Source organism: Pinus tabuliformis, chromosome 1_2, assembly GCF_031772625.1.
Source record: "Pinus tabuliformis cultivar Carrire ecotype Pingquan chromosome 1_2, CPIR1, whole genome shotgun sequence".
Classification (NCBI taxonomy): domain Eukaryota; kingdom Viridiplantae; phylum Streptophyta; class Pinopsida; order Pinales; family Pinaceae; genus Pinus; species Pinus tabuliformis.
Window position 1 is genome coordinate 6,824,833 of NC_142298.1, and position 21,848 is coordinate 6,846,680.

A 21,848-nucleotide genomic window follows, 5' to 3' on the forward strand; every position below is an offset into this window, starting at 1 on the left:
TAATAATACCAAATGCATTATGCCATAATTGCATTTTCAAACAACATATATTCATTTTAAAGTGCATATAGTTTGATGCTATTTATAAAGTCTAGCTTCAAGCATGTTGTAGAATGCCTTCGATCTCAAATACAAGATAACAGAAACAATACAAATAGACATGTATAAAGACTTTCTACGTCTGTTTCCTGAACCGTTAGCTACACTATGCAAGAAACAAAAACTAACCTAGCATTCAGCCATAACATACGAGCAGACAGAAATGACTAGCTGATTCAATATACGATTTGTCATTTAGTCAATCTATGGAATCTTTGTTGTTTGCAGTCAGCAGCTGTACATACAAAATTATTGCTCAACTGATGTTGCATTTGCTATATTCAATGATATAGTTTAAACGAAACATGGCAGTTTTTAAAATGCGACAAAAATATAGATACAAAAGCTGACAAGACAATCTCTCGTTGTCAAGCTTGAAGCATGATGCAGAATGTGTTCCATTTGAGATAGAGAACAGAAACAGAAACATTACAAACACATATGGATAAAGACTTTGTAGCCTTTTTTGAGATAGAGAACAGAAACAGAAACATTACAAACACAAAATCTTTGTAAATGACTCAAAATCAACTGTTGCGTTACATTATGTTTGTAAATGACTCAAAATTGCAAGTCAAATACTTGTATTATCGTGACAGCATAATATGAAGAAACATGGCCATATTACTTTTGCATTTGTTATGGATCTGAAGGCTGCCATGCTCCTGGATTTTGTAATCTGTATATCAAATGGTTAGTTAGAACAAAAAGATAACACTGTAAATTGAAGAGAGGACATATTTGAGAGAAAACATGTTAAGGCATATGTTGATATACCTTCCATTTGTTAGTTGACATGTAATAGTTCATCATCTTCATTGAGTGTGAACTTGCTCTGAATTTTGAAGTCACGTAAAATGTAAACAGTGGTAGCTTTCTGTTGCAAATATGTCTCATATGACATTGATTTTAAATCAGGAAGCAAGTCATGTAATAAGGGCTCCCTGATAATGCATTGGACAAAGTTATTTGTAATGGATTCTATTACAGCATTTATACAATGCTTGTAGACGAAAGGGCAATTATCATTGCATTGTGAACAGAAAATTGTTCCATTGGATATTGCTATGGATGAATTCACTGGACAGTTACAAATTCCACAAACAGGTTCGAAAGGAGTTGAATATGGATTTGTTGTGGTCAGAATACCTTCGACCTGTTTATAAAACATTCAAACGTTAATTTTGATTATTACATGCCAAATGCAAATGCGGCAAAAACATTATTATTGCTATACTTACAGCATGGGTAGATGTAGTTAGTTTTGTGAGGTTGTTGAGTGCATCTGTGTTCAGTTCAGTCATGAACGTTGACTTTGATGCTCTGAATATTGTTTCTGTGGTGTTTACCTTTTTTGTTAAATTTTTGAAAAGAATCAGCGGAAGGTGTCCTTTTTGCAATTGTTTTTCGATTGAAACGAAAAATTGTTCATATGTGTCAAAGAGTTGCAACTGCAGAACAGAAATTGCTATGTATTGAGAAATACAAGAAGTAATATGCAACTACATTGTTTGTATGCATTGAAAGATTGCAATTGCAGAAGACAAATTACAAAAACTATGGACAAATTAGAACAACTATCTATTGAAGTGATGCATGTTATTTACTGACAATTAAGAATAAATAACATCTGAATACATACAGTTGCATTGTCGTCTTCAGAATCTCCGTCTTTGATATGGAGTATGTAATGCAATCCAACTCGTTTGGCAAGTGTAACGGTAGCAACGATTGTGCCAGTTGGGTACATTTCTTTTTTGTTTGCAAATTGCCTAATGGTTGTATTGGGAATGAAATGATATTCTTTGCAAACTTCAGCTACAGTTTGTATGATACTTGATTCAGTAAGCAATATTATTTTGTCACAGTCACCGCGATCATAAACACTTTTAGGCAATATCCTGAAGTTTGTAATTGAGATGCTGTTGCCTTGCAAAATTTTGTGTTCATGTCGCTCGACCAAATGTGCAGGTACACTCAACGTTATAGTCATCATTCCTTGATCATCTGTCAAATCAGCTCGCAATACTTGACGTGATTTGTTTGCTTTATCAAGGAATGCACTATAGACAACCATTATGTCTCCAACAAATAGCTGCCCAGTTTTACGACTATTGAGATCTTCAATCGATACTTTAATTGGCAGTATCTGTTTTTGCCTATTAAAATTGCCTAGTTAGAAATTGCTATAAACGTTTGTAGAATACTATGTTTCTCCTAAAGACTGAATAACTAGAAATAGATTAGAGGATTGTGTTTCATATGCATACCTTTTTGATGTATCATTTTGCACGTTTGTTGAATGAAGTTTGGCTCTGATTGTTTGAGTTGGACTAACACAAGCAAACGCATGGTTCAATATGGTGTGGATATTATCACATGTATTTTGTGATAAGCAATCAATAAAGAAATTCTGATATGTAACCTGTACATGTCTTCTTGCTGCATTGTTTGGGGGAACTTACTACTAGTGCTTTCTTCACTCGTCCAAGATTTTCTAATTTATATACATTTAAATATAGATATGTAAAAAGAGAAGATATATATAGCAAACACTAATCTGACATATATACATTTAAATATAGATATGTAAAAAGAGGAGATATATATAGTAAACATTAATATTTTAAATAGAAAATAGCATATGTGTATAGTTGTCATACATACCTTTTCAAAGCAAGTGGTTGGTTTGCCTTTCCTAATTGACTTATGTGGTCTATTTCTTCAGTTTTTTGTTTTCCTTTTTCAGCATTTATGCTATGTTATAGAATAGGAACATATATTTAGTTCGGTTTCAAAGAGCATATAGAAGTAAACAGTTAACAAGCAACATTAAAAGCATAGAACCATACATGTGTAAAGATAGAATGGATATATACTAAACATTAACATTGTAAATACAAATTGGCATATTTGTATGGTTGTCATAAACATGTGTTGCTGAACATTATTATTCTAAATACAAATCAGCATATTTGTATAGTTGTCATAGACATACCTTTGCAAAACAAGTGGTTGGCTTGCCATTTCTAATTGCGTTATGCATTCTATTTCTTCAATTGTTTCATTTCGTCTCTGAAGATTTAGGCTATGTTATAGAATAGTAACATATATTTAGTTCAAAGCAGAAGTAAAAACTGAACAAGAACATTAAAAGCATAGAACCATACATATGTAAAAACTAAAAATAGAATGCATATATACCAGACATTAATATTCTAAATACAGATTACCATTTTTGTGTGGTTCTCATAGACATACCTTTGGAAAACAAGTGGTTCGTTTGCGCTTTCTAATTGGCTTATGCATTCTATTTCTTCAATTGTTTCATTTCCTTTCTCAAGATTTATGCTATGTTATAGAATAGCAAGACATATTTAGTACAAGTCAAAAGAACATATAAAAGTAAACTTGAACAAAAAGACAAGATCCATAGAAGAGGAAGGGCAAAAAGAATATACTCTGTTTGTTTATGTTGCATGTTGTTGTTCTTTTTTCTTGGTCGTTCTGTTCAATTGAAAAGGGTTTTACAAGCAGAATCTGCATGCATAAATAGATGAGGTCATATCTGCAAATTTATGGTAGGATAGTTGTGTTGGTTAATTGAAAAGGTTGTCTTTGGAACAAGTTGCATTGATCAATACAGAATGCCATATATCTAAATGTAGAATAGAATGCATAGTATGTATGCTGTTATCACTTCGTTTACCACAAAAAGATATTGTAGTTTGCTTTAGTAAAATAGGTATGGTAAAACCAATGAAGTATTGCAAAAATGCCAAAATTTGGAATTTTGTAAACTGTTTCATGTGTATATCATAGGTCAAGGACAAGAGATAGTACATCATGGTCAGACCAATATGCATCCAATACGAAAATTCTATACTTTATATTGCCTAGATTTGCCCAAACATGGTCAATCAATGATTTGTGCATGCTATTACTTTTGTCAACTAGGAAATGAAGATTGTTGTTTTGCATGTAGGTTTCTAGTTGGTTTGTTTTTTGATTGCAATGCACCATATCAATATTGAAGTCCCCTAGTATAACTGTGATATTGTTCAGATCTAACTGGTATAAGGCTTTTCCAATGACGTTGAGGATATTGTTTAGGTTTGCATGTGGCGATGCATATATATTGAGTATTGCAATTTGCAATGTGTGAACTTTTATTTTTGCAAATAATGCTTCTACAAAGAAGTCTTCAAAATGGGTATGTTCAAGGATAATGATATTTTTCTTTATCAATATCATTACTCCATGCTTAATGCAACTTGAGATGCAATTGAAATTTTTGAAGTATTCATTTTGCATAGACAGCAACATATGTGTTTCTTGTAAGCACAAGATATCAGATTGCATTGTGTCATAGTCATTGCATATGTCAATAAGATGCGAACGAAGGTTGCGAGTGTTCAATGAAAGAATAAAGATGGACCGCAATGACTGTATTGATGAACAGTCATATTCTAGTTGCCATTTTGCAGTGGTTTGCAAACGTTGCATTTTAGAATTTACTTTTTGCTTGACCTTGAAGTTGCTATGTTTAAGAGGATTAAGCAAATACAATGATTCTATGTTTCTGACACGTGACAATGCTGTGTATACTAGACCATGCACTTGTACTCCAGTAGGGTCGAATGCAAGTCTATCCAAGGTTAAGCCTTGTGATCTATGTATTGTGCGTGCACATGCAAGCTGAATTGGAAATTGTTTTCGTATTTTCAATGGTGCCATCTTTGATGTCATAGGCATTGGTTTTGATATTCGCAATATTGGTGTCCAGTCATGCGCTATCTCTGAAGTGTACAAATGACCTAGTTTTCTGGATTGTCGATGACCAATGTTAAGGTCATGGAACTTAATCCATAGAACATCGACCTTATTTGTATGTGTATATGCTTTAACTATTCCATCTGCACCATTCACTAGCCCATCTGCTGCATCATAATTGCAAGCATACATTTCAACTAACATGTTCAACTTTATCAAAAGCTGTGGTGGCAAAATAGCTGTATGTTGATGAGCTGTGAAATTGTCGTTATTCTCTTGATTTTCGTCAATTGCATGAATCAAAATTTCTTTGCCAGGCATTAGCATCAACATTTTCTTGTTATGCATTGCAACATCTTTGTTTTTGTAAAATAAGTAGGGAAATGTTGGATCATTTGGTAGAGGGCGCATGCAACTTGTATTCATGTATGTTATATCTTCAGATGTTTGACAATTTGTTCGCATTCTATTTAACACTGATATGAATCTCTTATTTGTTTGTCGCATTGTCATATGCAATTGGAAGCACTTGACATTATCCTTCCAGAAATCATGTGTTATTGTTTGATTGTTGATTGTTGGTTGTTCAAAAATAAGAGAGTCTTGGATAGGTTGAGCTTGATAGAAATCACCACAAAATATGATGTCAATGTTCCCAAAGTATTTTGTTTGGACATGTTTTATGTTTCTGAGTCTATTGTCAATAGAATATAAGAACCGACTTCCAATCATCGAGATCTCATCTATGAAAGCTACTTGCAATTCTTGATATAGCTTTGATAAGTTGTCCAATACTTCTTTGCTCAGCGAGAACAGTTGAGACTTGTTAAAAGGCATTAGCAATGTAGAATGGATTGTTGTTCCACCTGCATTATATGCAGCTTTTCCTGTGTATGCTAATATTAGACCTTTTGGTTTCATAGGATCAGTTGTGTTTTGTGAATCATAAATTCGTATAAGCATTTGGAAAATTGCTTTTGCTGTGAGCGTTTTACCTACACCTGCTCCACCTGTAATAAAAAGGTAAATTTGTTCCTTGGGGTTTTTTTTTTTTTTTAATTGCAATGTCTTTTACAATTGCTTGTTGTTCTTTGTTCAAGATTCTTCTAAGTTTGTAATATTCATTGTTCTCCATTAAAAATGGATGGGCAGTAATTTGAAATCCAAGATTGATTTTTTTCTTCATTTCAAATTGTTTTGGAAATTGCAAGTCCGATTGCAAATCATATTCCTCATAATGCGAATTGTTCTCTTGATTTTGCATATTCATTTCGTTAGCACTCAAAGAACTAATTTGCTCATTTGTTGCAGTCTCTAAATCACCCCATGTTGGATTGATGTTATATGTAAATTTGGCTTCATTAACTTGAATTGTTTTTTCATGTAATGTATATGCAGAGAGCCATGTAGCCAATTCTTGTTTCAATGTATCTTCACAATTTTCAAATGGCACATATAACAATAATTTCTCTCGACAAAAGTTTTCAATATCATTGTGTTTGTTATATTTGACAAATCGTATAACATTTGTTTTTTTCCTTTTAGATATCGGTTTGCCATTTTTCTTGTAATTTGATACAAATTCAGCAAGGCAAATTTTGCTAATGGAACTTGGTCGTCCAATGTAGTAGTCAACAATGGAATGGCACATAACATCTTCTGAATCATCAGGTTCTTGTTTCAAAAGAATAGGTGGTTTAAGCATAAACGTGCGTTCATCAACTGGAGACGTGTTGACAAATATGCATTCCCTTGAACTAGAATTCAATGGCAATGAAAGTGCTATATGCACTGCTTGTTGAGCTGACATTTGTTGTAGATTGAGTAATGTATTTCCAAGTTTACGGATCATTTGCATAGCATCAATTTCATCTTTTTGATGCTCTTTCCATATTCTTCTAAATGCATTTGTCATAGACTTGTCAATTTTGGCCATATATGAACTGCAATATGATGCTGCAGCATATGCATTCAGCACAAATTGTGCATCTGTATTTGCATTCCATAAAGCAGGGATATTGTTTGCAAAACTGTTATTCCAAATGTGAGAAGGTTTTCGTTTCAAGAAAATTGTTGGTTGCTTTACTGTATGTTGCAATAGCTCTATGTACTCATTTTGTAGCAATCCTATTTCTAGGAGGAAATCGTCATGTGTTGTTGAATCATTGTAGTTTGTTTGCCCCAAGAATGCAAAAAACGATATTGATTTCTCTACAACTTTTGTATTTCTTGCATTGGTTGGTTCAATGATCATTGTTGATTTCATTGGTGGCATGGGGAAGTTGTATCTGCAATTTGAATTTTTTCGCTTCTTACAACTTTTTGTATGGCGATGTTTATGCAATTTAGCAACATCTGGCTCCAAATGATTTGTATTACAAGTGATGTAATTGTCAACAAACTTCTCAATTTCTGAGTTGCTTTCTTTTCCATATATTGGAGCATTCTCTATCCATAACAGTCCATGTTCATGTTCAGTTCCTCTATTTTGGAATTCTGTTACAAAATAGTAATCAGATATTTTTCCAAAGAATGTAGTATCTTGAGATATCAATCGCTTTATAGCATTAATTCTATGTCTATAGTATTGGCTACATGTGACTGGATATTTTCTTATAAGGTAGTCAATGTCATCATCTTCTAATATATCAATAGCACTTCTTTTTGCTTTATTTCTAAACAATGTGACAAGTGTATCTACTAATGGTTTCCATCGATGTTCTGCACTTGTGAATGTCACAAAGAAAGTTGGAGGGCCTAGTTGTCGTATCATTGCAAATATGTTTTTCCTAATTTGTTCCAAATGGTCAGAAGATATGCGAATGTTTTTGAAATCTATGTATCCAATGTCAGATTTCAATAACTTTTCCAAATTTGCTCGATACTTGACATCTTTTGCTAATATTTTCCTGCCTTTTAGTTGTCCCTTTCTTATTCGCACCCATATGCAAGAAAGCACTTTATCAATTATTATTCGCATTTTCTTGAAAAACAAATTTGTTGTATGATATTGGAAGTCACCATTTGCTTGTAACAATTCCCATTGGACAATTTTTTGGTAAGTAAACCTATTTGTGATGTCATGATCACGTGCATCGCCATAAAATAATGTTGGAAAGTTCATTTCTTCTGCATATTTGTCCTTGAAGATGCCTAATGGTCGTTGTCCTTCAGCAGGGGCGACTTCAATAATCTTGTCTTGCAGATCGTAGATGCGTTGTGATTCTATTAATCCATGCACCAATGTTTCAGTAGGTGCTTCATTATTTGCATCACTATCTGTATCACTTTCATTGTCACTGTTTGAATTTTGTACAATGTATTCATTATCCTCTTGTAAAACATGGGCCCAATTCTCATTTATACAAATGTTGCTAGCTTTATAAAGACTTCTAGAACATAATTCGTTCAATGCCTTCATGACAATAGTGGGACGTACTTTGCCTGTTTGGTATGCATTTTTGTATTGCAATCTTCTTTTCAATGCAACTGCAATTGTCATTGTATCATTTAGATATTGTGGCAATGCTTTTTGCATAATGTCCATATGAACTGGTACATTGATAATTGATCCCGTTAAGCCAATTTGTGACCGTCTATGTCCCCATTGTCTGATTTGTGCAAATGCAATTCTCAATGACACAAGTCTTTCTTCTAGCTCTGAAAGTATATTTACAGTTGGCAATGAAATGTTACGTCTTATTTGTTCGGGCGTTGCAAATTGTGGCAGCTTTCCATTGTCGAGTGCTTTCTTGCAAGAAACACATATGTTTTCATTGTTAAAGCTCCTATTGTTCAACGTCAAATCCATGTGCTTTTCTTGCAAATCTGTAGTGAAGAACCTAATATTTTTTGCAAAATGCAATTTGTTGCAAACTGCACATATATTCCTAGGCGTGTCTTCGACTTTTTCGATATAAATTTGTATTGCATTTTTCTTTTTTGACTTCTTATTAGAAAATGGTTTTTTGCATTTGTCATTGCATTTGTGTTTTGCACGTATGAATTGCTTTAGCTTGTGATAATTCAGCCTACAATCCTTAGTTGGTTTCATTTGCTCTAAATGACATGCTATCTCAAATGCAATATTATTGCTAAAATGTACTTGAGATATACATTGCTCTTTTTCTAGTACATGCTCATGATGCAATTGATTACAAACATCATTTGTTTCCATGGACAATTGTTGAGAATTGTGAACAGCTTTCCAAATTGCAAATTGTGGCAGCTTTCCATTGTCAAGTGCTTTCTTGCAAGAAACACATATGTTTTCATTGTTAAAGCTCCTATTGTTGAACTTCAAATCCATATGCTTTTCTTGCAAATCTGTAGTGAAGAACCTAATATTTTTTGCAAAATGCAATTTGTTGCAAACTGCACATATATTCCTAGGCGTGTCTTCGACTTTTTCGATATAAATTTGTATTGCATTTTTCTTTTTTGACTTCTTATTAGAAAATGGTTTTTTGCATTTGTCATTGCATTTGCGTTTTGCACGTATGAATTGCTTTAGCTTGTGATAATTCAGCCTACAATCCTTACTTGGTTGCATTTGCTCTAAATGAGATGCTATCTCAAATGCAATATTATTGCTAAAATGTACTTGAGATATACATTGCTCTTTTTCTAGTACATGCCCATGATGCAATTGATTACAAACATCATTTGTTTCCATGGACAATTGTTGAGAATTGTGAACATATTCTTGTATCATTGGATGATAGTGAATATGCAATGTATTTGTCATGAATGACAAGATGTTAACAATATCATTGCATCTTGAATAAGCGCAACTGTAGTTGACAAAGCTATTAGTAACAGAGGACCATACTTGGATATTGACTTTGAATATGACAGATATCCATTGCAGGCAAAATGGTCCGCCTTCCACTTGTCCTTTTTCATATGGCATTGCCATATTTATCAAATATTGTTGCCAATTGCTATTCATTGTATAGTGTATTGCATCAACTACCAGGTATTGCTGTAAACAATGCAATGCTTCTTGATTCTTATGCATAACTGCATTGTAAAAAGATTGCACAATGTAAAGTCGCAAAGACTCTGCATTGAATTCTGTTGCTACTAAATAGCAAATTGCATTAAAGAGACTGTCACCACAATTATATGTCACTTGATTTGCAATTGTTAGTCCATTTAAAAGCATATTATTTGCAATGTGCATCCAATTGCTTTCAACATCTTTGCAAATAGGTGATAGGTAGATATTAGACTCATTGCAAATGCAAATTGGAAACTTTTGGTAAACCAATGGTTCATAATGACCACTAACAGGATTTGCATCATGAAAGAGAATGCAATATGGAATTGCATTTTCATGTTGATTGAAGAGCAAATATCTCGTTTTTCTTGTCAATGACCAAACTGCAATTGATATATCTAGCCATTTAGCTAACCAACGTATGCAAAAGGTATCACCCCATAAACCTCGTTCAGATTCGTTTATATTTGTAGATGCAGAATAACGCATTTTATGAAGATATGTACCAATATCATTAACACCATGTAACTCGTATAGGAACTCAGGTGCTAGTTCATATTGATATGATTGTATTGCTTCAACGTCATTGTTCTTTAAGAAAAAAAGAAAGTGGTCTATTAACCCATTTCGCAATTCATTTGAAGTATAACGAAAATGCAGAAGCATTTCGAACGAGTCAAATAGACAATCTCCTACAGTATATGAAAATGCGTTTAGTCTGAAAAGACCATTTCTTTTTAATACAATATCAATGTTTTCAGGCAAAATGCATTGCAATCTGGATCTGTAATTGTCAACATCTATTATTTGTTCCATCATTTGCAATTGCTTACCAGAGGTGGCTTTTGCAATTGTCTTGTACAGCTTTGCAAAAAAAATTAATGAAGTTAGCAAAAACTGAATGTGACTGTTTTGAACAAAATGTATGTATATTAAAAAGATACGCCATTGTTTGTAAATAACAAAGAAATTGGAAATGCAAACAATGCAAAGACATAATGAAAAAAATGGAGCATAATTCTAAGAATATTTCTGCAAGTAAACAAAAGGGAACAATCGAAACAGAAAATGAAGTTAACAAAAGGAAGCAATGGAAAGACAAAATGAACAAATGCAACAGAACTTTAAGAATATTTCTGAAAGCTAACACCATTGTCAATTGCATTTGTCAAATAAATTGAGCATGAACCTATTTATGAGTTTTAGATAAGTGCTGTACCAATTCAACTGTCAAAATATAAAAAGTATTGTCTGTGATTTATGCTAGGTTGCAACTCTAACATATACCAAGGCAAAAAGTTTCCTGCTATTCGTTATCAGCCTATCAGAATGACCATGACAGGGTCGCCATATTGACATTTTTGAAAACTGGTTATGAAGCAACATATCTTCTCAGCCATACTTTTATCACTTCCTATGCTTAAGCATATCCCTATATCTATATTTTTTCATGGGACTGTTTATGGACATATCTACCAGCTAATTTCTTATTAGATAAAACTCGCTTCAAAGTTCCCATATATGCTAGAATGACTATGATAGCGCTGCCATATCGACATTTTTGGAAACTGAACCAGATACGAGTAGTGCATAAGCATACTTCCATAACGCTTCTCAACAACATCCAATATTATCAGACACTGCAGGTACAATCCATATAAATGATGAACATGTAATATGTTCAAAGGACGGCTTTGGCAAACACAGCAACAATCTGCCTAAGAAAATTGTCACAAGACTGTTGGCAATTGTGGCATGTGAAAGAAGATTCGCAAAAATTACAGATCTTTGATGATTCACAAACTGTGGTGAATCGGATGAATGGAACAAATCGATTGGATAATTATAAACTTCAACCTATATTTCAGGAGATTTGACTTGCTTAAACAGAGTATTTAACACATCATGTTTGAACATGTTTACAAAGACAACAACATGGAAACTGATGGACTGTCAAAAGCAAGATTATACTTGGTAGCATGGGCTTGGCCCATTCAACAGAGAGTGGAAGGAGAGCTGATGCAATGTCTTTTAAATGTCAATATCTACATCTATAATTTTTTATGGCACTGTTTATGAACATACCCAGGACCTAATTCTTTATGAGACAAAACTGGTTTCAAACCTGTGATGTATGTCAGAATGACCATGAAACGCTGTCATATTGACATTTTTGAAAACTGGTTATCAAGCAACATATCTTCTCACCGATAGTTTTATCACTTCCTATGCTTAACCATATCCCTATATCTATTTTTTTTTATGGGACTGTTTATGGACATATCTAGTAGCTAATTTCTTATCAGATAAAACTCGTTTCAAAGCTCCGATATATGTTAGAATGACTATGATAGGCCTGTCATATTGACATTTTTGGAAACTGTTTATGAAACAAGATATGTTGCTAGCAATACTTTTATCACTTCCTATGCTTAAGGATATCTGTGAAATGCAGAAACATATATAATAAATGTAATTTTGTTTTCATAATAAAACAATTTTTTCTCTGTAAGGAGAACAAGGCAGTTAAACATCATATCAGAATCAATGTGGTTATAACTAGCTAACATGACATTTTAATCTAAGGTTTAACTTATTCACAAAAGGCAATTAGTAGAATAACACCGTACCTGCAACGAAGCCGAGCGTTCGAACTCCTTCTCGTCCAGACCATATGCATGCACAAGCCAGCCTATGCCAGTACCATGAGAAAATGTGCAAATGACGAAATTGGTTAACGAAGTCTGCACACAAAATCCTCAGTATTCAACGACAATGCCATTAACTCATAATGCTCAAATAACCATGGACTGTTGCATGCAGCTAACAGAAACCCTCAGTATTTAACCAGAATGCCGTTAACTTATAATGCAATAGCCAAACTTAACCTCTAAACAATACGACCAAGAATCACAGTTTCATGCAGACATTTACCCAAATTTCTATAAAACCCATGCAACTAAGACAAACTCTCAGTATTCAACCAGAATGCCATTAACTTATAATGCTCAAATAACCATGGAATCTTGCATGCAAGTAACAGAAACAGTCAGTATTTAACCAGAATGCCATTAACTTATAATGCACTGGCCGAACTTATCAAAGCGACAACAGAAAGTTGCGGGATACAAGTCGCACCTGGAATAACAGAACCGCAACCAAATGTTTGCGACAGAGTTAACCGAGCACGCAGCAACCCCATTGTGTTTTCATGACAGACAATACAACAAATACAAAGGAAAAATCACAGAGACCGTAGAGCTAAACAACCAACTAACAATAATAATCCAAATGCGATTAACTTATAATGCAATAGCCGAACTTAATCTGTAAACAATACAACTAAGAATCACAGCTTCACGCAGACATTTACTCAAATTTCCATAAAACCCATGCACCTAAGACAAGTCCTCGGTATTCAACCAGAATTCCATTAACTTGTAATGCTCAAATAACCATGTACTCTTGCATCCGGGTAACAGCAACCCTCAGAAAAGGCAGGAACCGCATTCTGTTTTCATCGCAGACAATACAACAAATAGAAAGGAAGAATCGCACAAACCGCAGAGCCAAAGAACCAAGTAACAATAACAACCCAAAGGCTGTGAACAGGGTAAAACCCAAATAACCATGAACTCTTGCATGCACGTAACAGAAATTCTTAGTATTTTACCAGAATGCCATACAGGTGAACTTACCAAAGCCACACCGAGCAGGCAGGAACCCCACCGCAGACGAAAAATCGCACAGACTGCACAGCTAAACAAGCAAGGAACAATACCCGAGCAGCCAGGAACCCCACCGCAGACGAAAAATCGCACAGACTGCAGAGCTAAAGAAGCAAGGAACAATACCCAAGCAGCCAGGAACTCCACCGCAGACGAAAAATTGCACAGACTGCAGAGGTAAACAAGCAACTAACAATAACAATCCAAAGCCCGCGAACACAGTAAAACCCAAAGTCCGCGAAGACACTAAATCCCAAGCCGAACTTTCCAGCATCTCGAGGAGCAACAGCTGGCTGCCGATGAGACCACCACAGTGCATGCCGACCACAGCTAAGACAAACCTTCAGTATTCAACCAGAATGCCATTAACTTATAATGCTCAAATAACCATGGACTCTTGCATGCATGTAAGAGAAAACCTCAGTATTCAACCAGAAGACAAACCCTCAGAATTCACAATAATAATCCAAATGCCATTAATTTATGATGCAGTAGCCGCACTTAACCTCTAAACAATACAGCTAACAATCATAGCTTCCCGTAGACATTTACCCAAATTTGCATAAAACCCATGCAGCTAGACAAACCCCCAGAATTAAACCAGAATGCCATTAACTTATAATTCTCAAATAACCATGGACTCTTGCATGCAGCTAACACAGCACGCAGCAACCGCATTGTGTTTTCACCACAGACAATAGAACAAATAGAAACGAAAAATCGCACAGACTGCACAGCTAAACAACCAAGCAATCATAATAACCCAAAGGCCCCCAACAGGGTAAAACCCAAATAGCAATGGACTCTTGCATGCAGGTAACAGAAACCACTTACCAAAGTCACACCGAGCAGACAGGAACCCCACCGCAGCCGAAAAATCGCACAGACTGCAGAGCTAAACAAGCAAGTAACAACACCCGAGCAGGCAGGAACTCCACCGCAGACGAAAAATTGCACAGACTGCAGAGCCAAACAAGCAAGTAACAATACCAACCCAAACGCCGCGAAGACAGTAAAACCCAAAGGCCGCGAAGACAGTAAAACCCAAGCCGAACTTTCCAGCATCTCGAAGAGGAACAGCTGGCCGCCGATGAGATCACCACAGCGCATGCCGACCACAGCTAAGACAAACCCTCAGTATTCAACCAGAATTCCATTAACTTATAATGCTCAAATAACCATGGACTCTTGCATGCAGGTAAGAGAAACCCTCAGTATTTAACCAGAACACACACCCTCAGTATTCAACCAGAATGCCATTAACTTAGCCGAACTTACCAAATGCACACCCAGCAGGCAGGAGCTCCACCGCAGACGAAAAACCCACAGACTGCAAATAACATCACCCGGGCGCAACTCTACCGCAGAGCAACCATCGCACAGCCTGCACAACCGAACAAGCAAGTAACAATACCAACCCAAATGACGCGAAGACAGTAAAACAGAGCCGCAACATTCCCCAATCTCGAGGACGGACACCTGGCGAGCGATCAGACGACCACAGCGCATGCAACCACGTGCCCCTCACGCGCGCCACCTCCGATTCGCCTTGATCCATGCGAAGCACGTAATAAGACCTCCATTCCATTCCGCCCCGTAAACCTTATTCTCACTTAGGAAAACGCCCAAATATTTCCCAATATCGCCGCGGTCAACCCAAAGTCAGCGATCTATCGATCGCTTATAGTCCCCGGCAGGGACTAATAATATTATGACGATATTATTTTATTTCATTTACTGTAATATCATCATAATATTATATATATATATATATATATATAATATTATGACGATATTACAGTAAATGAAGATCAAATATATTGGTTTTTGTCTCCATTTAAGGCACTTCAAATCGCAAGCCTGAAAAGCTGCGAATCCAAATCCCTTCGCATTCCTACACAATAGAGATGTGAAGGAAGGTATTTTAAAAAGGAAGGTACGTAAAATTAAAATTGGTTGAGTTAAAGAGTTGGGTTGAATATCAAAATTCATAATTAATCCAAACCAACCAGATCGATTTAGAAACGAATAATGTTTTGATATATTAACGTGTGCAACTTAGGGTGTAAAGGGAAGGCTGATGGCTTTAAATGGAGTTCATAGCAGTGTTGGCTTATGAATATCTACAGTGTTAATTTGTCGAAATTCAGAACAAAAAAGCTGTTTCTAGAAGAAACATCTTCTATATAATTACACTTAAATATTTTTTCAGGGTGCTATTGGAAACTAGTGTATAATTTAATTATTGGATTATATGAATTTTTTTTACATAATTTGAGGATCGGTTTAATTAACTATTAAGGTCATTCAATTAATTATTAATAGTATTATTATATAGTTCATTAACTTTGTAATAAAGCACATCAAAAGCATAGCAATTTTTAATAGTTATAATTAAATGGCTATGTTCAATAACTTTATCTTCGATTTAGAAGACCTACTAACAATGATTCATCTGTCAAAAAGTTTAAAATAACATTAAAAGAATAAATGTGAATTTTAGTAAATAGTTGCTATACAATTATTATCTGCGATTGATTAAACATATTAAGAGTTATCTAATCAAGATGTGTTAATCAACGTTCATGCTTTTGGGTCAAATGCAATAAGATTTAATAATTTGTGTCTGCAATAGATCAGTCAAGATTTGGTTTGATGAATGAATAAAATATCTCTTTAAAGGCACCCTTACCAGCTAATCTTCTCCTCTAAAGAGCATCGAGTTACTCATCTCGGGGATACAGGGGCATTTTCCCTTTTTTTACAGATGAGCATGGAGGAAATTACTTGTTTGAAGGAGAGAAACAGGTCTAGCCAGCATGCCATAGTTGCCTATATTAGCAGAAGGACCAATCCCAACTCCTTGCCAATTTCAAGAAGCTTCTAGTAGCTCAAAATGAGAAATATAGCTCAAGCTGGCTATAACAACACGATATTTTGATTTCGTTGTATGTTCAAGGTTCGAATTTCAGTTGCACCACAAGTACCTCAATTTTTATTTTTTATTTTCAACAACCTCGATATCTTGATTTCGTTGTATGATTAGGGTTCAAATTTGTAGGTTTTAACCTCGTACAGAAATTACCTGCATACGAATTCTAAAACAGAGAAAATAAACAATGTGAGAGAATAACACATAAAACACATATACACATAGATTTTCCCTTGGATCCCAAAATTGGGACTACCAGCTTGATTTTTCATTATCTTCCTTTCAATGTTACAATACATATTTATACATGTTGAAGCATCCAATACCATGGACCGAAAACCATCGTGTCCAAAACCATGGACCAAAAACCATCGCTTTGAAAAAACACGTGTGAAAATCATGCACAAAACCATAGGTGGGTCCGCCCAACCTAACATAGGGTCCAAAACCAAAATTTTCTGGGGCGCTGCCTTGGACCCCATAATGTGGGGTTACAGGTATGCCTCAAACCCCCTGTGACCCCCCACCCCGCTACACAATCGACAAAATGAAGGGGGGGATCTACCCCCCCTCTAACCCCCCGGTTAATTACGTGGGCTAGTTGTGGAAAGAATATAACACAACCCAATAAAATTGATGCCCAAAAACCATATACTTCACGACTTTTTAAATTTATACAACAACGGCCCATAGGAGGTGACAAGTCGCAGATGTTAACATGTATCCGAGAAATGGATATCATAACTTTTAAAAATGGAAATAATATAAAACTTGCGATATAAAGAAGTTCTGATGAGGGGATGATGCAATATCAACATTAAAACATTGTTTATATGCTCATCGAATACGAAGGGATATTGTAAATAAGAGGTTTAAGATATCGGGGTTTTATAATTGTTACCATTTACAAGTTTCGATATCCAGGAAGACATGATATTCCAATCAGAACATCGTTAATAGACATATTGGGTCTGGCATATTCTATTTAATATTTTGTTGATCACACACTTAACTTCTTAACTTCTTGCACAAAAGAAAATAGCAGAACTCGTCATTTCTTACAATAAACAAGGAAAACAAAATTATAGTGGTAGTCAAATTAGTGGATACGTAACACTCGAATCCAGAACTAAATTAGGTAACTTTTTTCAAAGATACAAAAAACGGAGGTCGAAAGAGTGACATATGAAAACTTTAATGTGCCAACCAAAGTAGATTTTCCTTCAGGTTTGCTCGTCGAAAGTCGAAAGCTAAAGCTAAATAGTGACATCTAATGGTACCCAAATTAGAGAAGAAAATCCAACATATTACATCATGTTAAACACTGGTGCAATCAACATGTTATATTTTTACAGAATCTCGATTACTTTTTGTGCATCTCCTAGAGAAGCTAACAAATCTCATATAAAAATGTCTTGCTAAAGTAGAAATTCTAATAATCCGAATGATGTTTAAGATTTTGTTTTGACAAAAATCTTCAATTTTATAAAACTTGCAGTGTTTTTTATGGACAATAATACATAGGATTGTTTTACAAATATTAAATTTATAAATTCTAGTCTGAGATCATCATCTTCAGAGTTATTTTCCTCTTTGGCTTGCAATTCCTAACCATAAGAGAAACCACTCCATTCCAATTTGAAGAGTGTATTTGACACCTTCTCAGCGGACGTTAACCATCATCATCATTACCATCATCATCGTCATAAAAGAGAATATTAGACATTATCATTACTAGAACATAGGCATCAGATCCTATGTTATCGGATAGCTTGAGACAAATAACCACTTTTATACAACTATTTTTTTTTTAAACATGCCTAGTCCAAATCAAATCAAGGAATTCAAAAAAAAAGTCTGATATTTTTTACACAGTGTTTTTAGACATTTGCAACAAAAACTACCATCCAAATTGAAACAACCATGATTGGAAATTGCTATGTTGAATCTACCATGCCAATCAAGACACTTCCATATGGTCGTATGTCAAAACCCACCCACATTCATTCTTCCTGGTCTTTGGGATTTATTCTCAAGTAGAGGAACTAACTGCGTTGCACAAAATACTCCATAACCTGAAGAAAACATCAAACTCACAAAACTTTTGAGAAATGGAAACCCTGCTTAGCAAACATATACACCCTCAAGAAATTTGAAAAATGTGGGTAACACATTTATTTGTTAATGTGGACATCTATGTCAACGTTACCAATTTTCTTCCATATAGGATTAGTTGTGAGTAAACAAGGAGTTATATGTCTCAGATATTGTACATTGCTTGAAAGAGTTCAACATCCCGCCCAAGATAATCATGAAAATTTTCTTCATTCAACGTATAAATATTTATCAGCCCTGAGACAGAACCTATGAAGGTTTATTATCTGCATGTTAACTCATGAGGCTCTTGGAGGCAGCTTGAAAGGTCTTGAAAGTCATATTTAGAACATTAATGTCTCAATAGAACATTAGAATTACAAACTGATTTTTGTTAAATAGATTATAGAAGAATGTCCAACTTCTACTCTCCAAATGATGTTATGACCCTTTCCTTGAGGTTTCTCCAATGCATTCACCTTATTGTGGTTACTCCCAACCATGGATTTTCCTCTTTCTTGAGGCAACTCAAAGGCTTCAATGAAAGAACCACACATTATGTCTACTGGAGGGATAAAGGAATCCAAGGATAATATAGGCACATTGAATAAAACTTCCTCTATAATCCAAGCCTCTTCCATCCGAGTTTTGTTGTGGCTCATTGTTATTTCCTTGAATCTGAAAGAGAGTGACAACAGAGTGGACAAAATGAGTTATCATCATTCCCTCTATAGGTCTATAATCATCAAGAAATGAGTTTATTATTGTCTCCCAATAAACATCATCAACTCCAATTGGTTGAATTTGTGTGAGATAAGAATCTTCCATATAGACAAGAAGTGTAGTTCTCTAACTAAAATTGCCAAAGAGAACATGTTTGATAATCTCAACAACGCCATCAATTCTAGCCTTTAAGTTTGATGGATCTGCACAAAGCTTAATAACGAAGAAGTCTTCCCCATTTATTTGCTTCTCTCCAATGCATCTAGCATCAGAAAACATGGTTGCAGTCGCTGCGGATCCAAGCCCTAAACCAAACACAAGATTTCAGGACTTGAACACCGCAGAATTTATTAATTCAAATCAGAACTAAAGAATAAATATTACTTCTAAATTCAGAAAAATGTGGATTTTGTACCTTATCAAGAAATAAGTATGAATGTAGGCTTTGGTAATTGGGTGATGGAACATTGATAAAATTGAACACTAAGAAAACTAAAATTTGGAAATAGGTACTGTGCAATTTCACTACAAATATCAAACACATATTCAAGATATCCTACACGTCTAGGACATATTAAGCACATGATCCATTAGGTTCTATTTTGTTCAAGTTGCAAAAATAATCATTCCTACCAAAATACTAACAAGAAACATAGGTTTTAGCACCTACCTAAGAGTTGCAATAAACTAAAGAAATAGATCATAACCTAAAATCAAATATGGCCCGAGTGAAAAAAATGAATCTATTAAAAGGAGGAAAATTGATAGAAATTCCATAACCCCTTGAAATGTACTTGAAGTAAAGTAAGATTTAGATGTGTTCCTCTGGCTAGTGCAAATGCCAATAAATTGAAAAAAAAAACACACACACACACACACACACACACACACATATATATATAAGAAATTCAAATTAAAACAAAGATATGCCTACTATTTGGACATGAAGAGCCCTACACAAAAACCTAACAGGTCCTTTTGTGGCATGAGCACCAAACCATGACGTGTGTCTCCAAACTAGCTTCCCATTGCTCCCTACATGCACTTTGCTACCTCAAACTATGAGCTCCCCATACCACATATCACACATCATCTACCATAATATAAAGCCACCAGTCTCTACTTCTCTAAAGCAATTACGATTCTTTGTTTCTTTTGTAGTTGTTTCATATTCAGATGTCAACATCTTCACCTTTCCCATAGCATATTCATTCTGGATTGAGCTTTGATACCAGACACCTCCATAGCCTATTATATATTGTTGCAAGATATATTGGGCAGATGAGGTTTCCTACATAAATAATAATGGTTTTCAACAAAAAATTTCAATCAAAATTCAAAGAGAAAGGAGAAACGAAACATCAAACTCATGTCCCTGGAGATTAAATCACATGTTTCCAGATTATATCTCTCAACATTTATCACAATCCATAGAAATAATATGTGAAATCTCAAACTCATAAACATTTAAAAAAATCACTTCTTTCCCCAACTATATATGAAACCCTCCTACATAATTTTTTGAAACAATACCAAGGGTAAAGGGTTAGTAATGTCTAGATCCCAACCCTGGGAAGCATATTAGATTTGGAATATCAATCCATTTGCAGGAGCACAACCAGCTAACCCCTTTGGATTTCAACATTACTTGTAGCTGCATACCTCTCACCATTAGTAGACGGGTGCCTATTATGCATGGAATTAGGGAGAGCCCTATGATTCACCTCAAAATAAAATCAAATCCAGCGACCTCAATGATAACTCCTTGTTAATGAAAACCTATTTTATTGTCTTATACTTATACTTTAATCTATCTTCATAAATTATTACCATCATTCTCCACTACAAACCTCAACCCATAGCATGTTTGATCAAGACAATAAGTGCCAAAAAAAATTTCAAGCTACCAAATGGGCTAATTTACACGATGTCTTGTAGTAGAGAGGGAGGTTGAAAATACAATAAACGTGAAAATAACTTGGACAAAGGGAATGAAAAAAAGCATAGGATTCCTTACAATGGGAGTGTCTTTAATACTCAGATGAGAAAGAGGATCGCCACTAATAGGCACAGGGGCTAAGGGAGAACCCAAAACATTGAGAAGCGGGTGGAGATCTCAACAATTGTAGCCAAACAGAGGAGGCGGGACATTATCACTAGATTACGTGGTGGCCGATGAATCTATCTGAAGTGTTGTGAGGAAAATCCTCACCATAAAAATCCATCGACTTAATTAAAAGGAAGGCATAAAATTAATTATTTATATAAGAGAAATAGGTTAAGTTCTTAATTGATTATAAAAATTAGGTTAAGAACTTAATTGATTATAAAAATTATTTATTCATGTAATTGCGTTTATTTTCTTAAGAGCTCATCTGTTTCGGATATAAGGAAAAATATTGATGATCTAAGACCTAGAGGTACCTCACAAGAGTGAAAGCTTCCCCCTTTACTTACCACTGTACAGGTAGTATCATTTCCAAGTAATAACATTGAG

General features: G+C 34.8%; 1 pseudogene; it reads right to left on the reverse strand.

Annotated features, from left to right (window-relative positions):
• Positions 1-19,005: 19,005 nt before the first annotated feature.
• Positions 19,006-21,576, reverse strand: LOC149204037 (uncharacterized; annotated as a pseudogene).
• Positions 21,577-21,848: the final 272 nt, after the last annotated feature.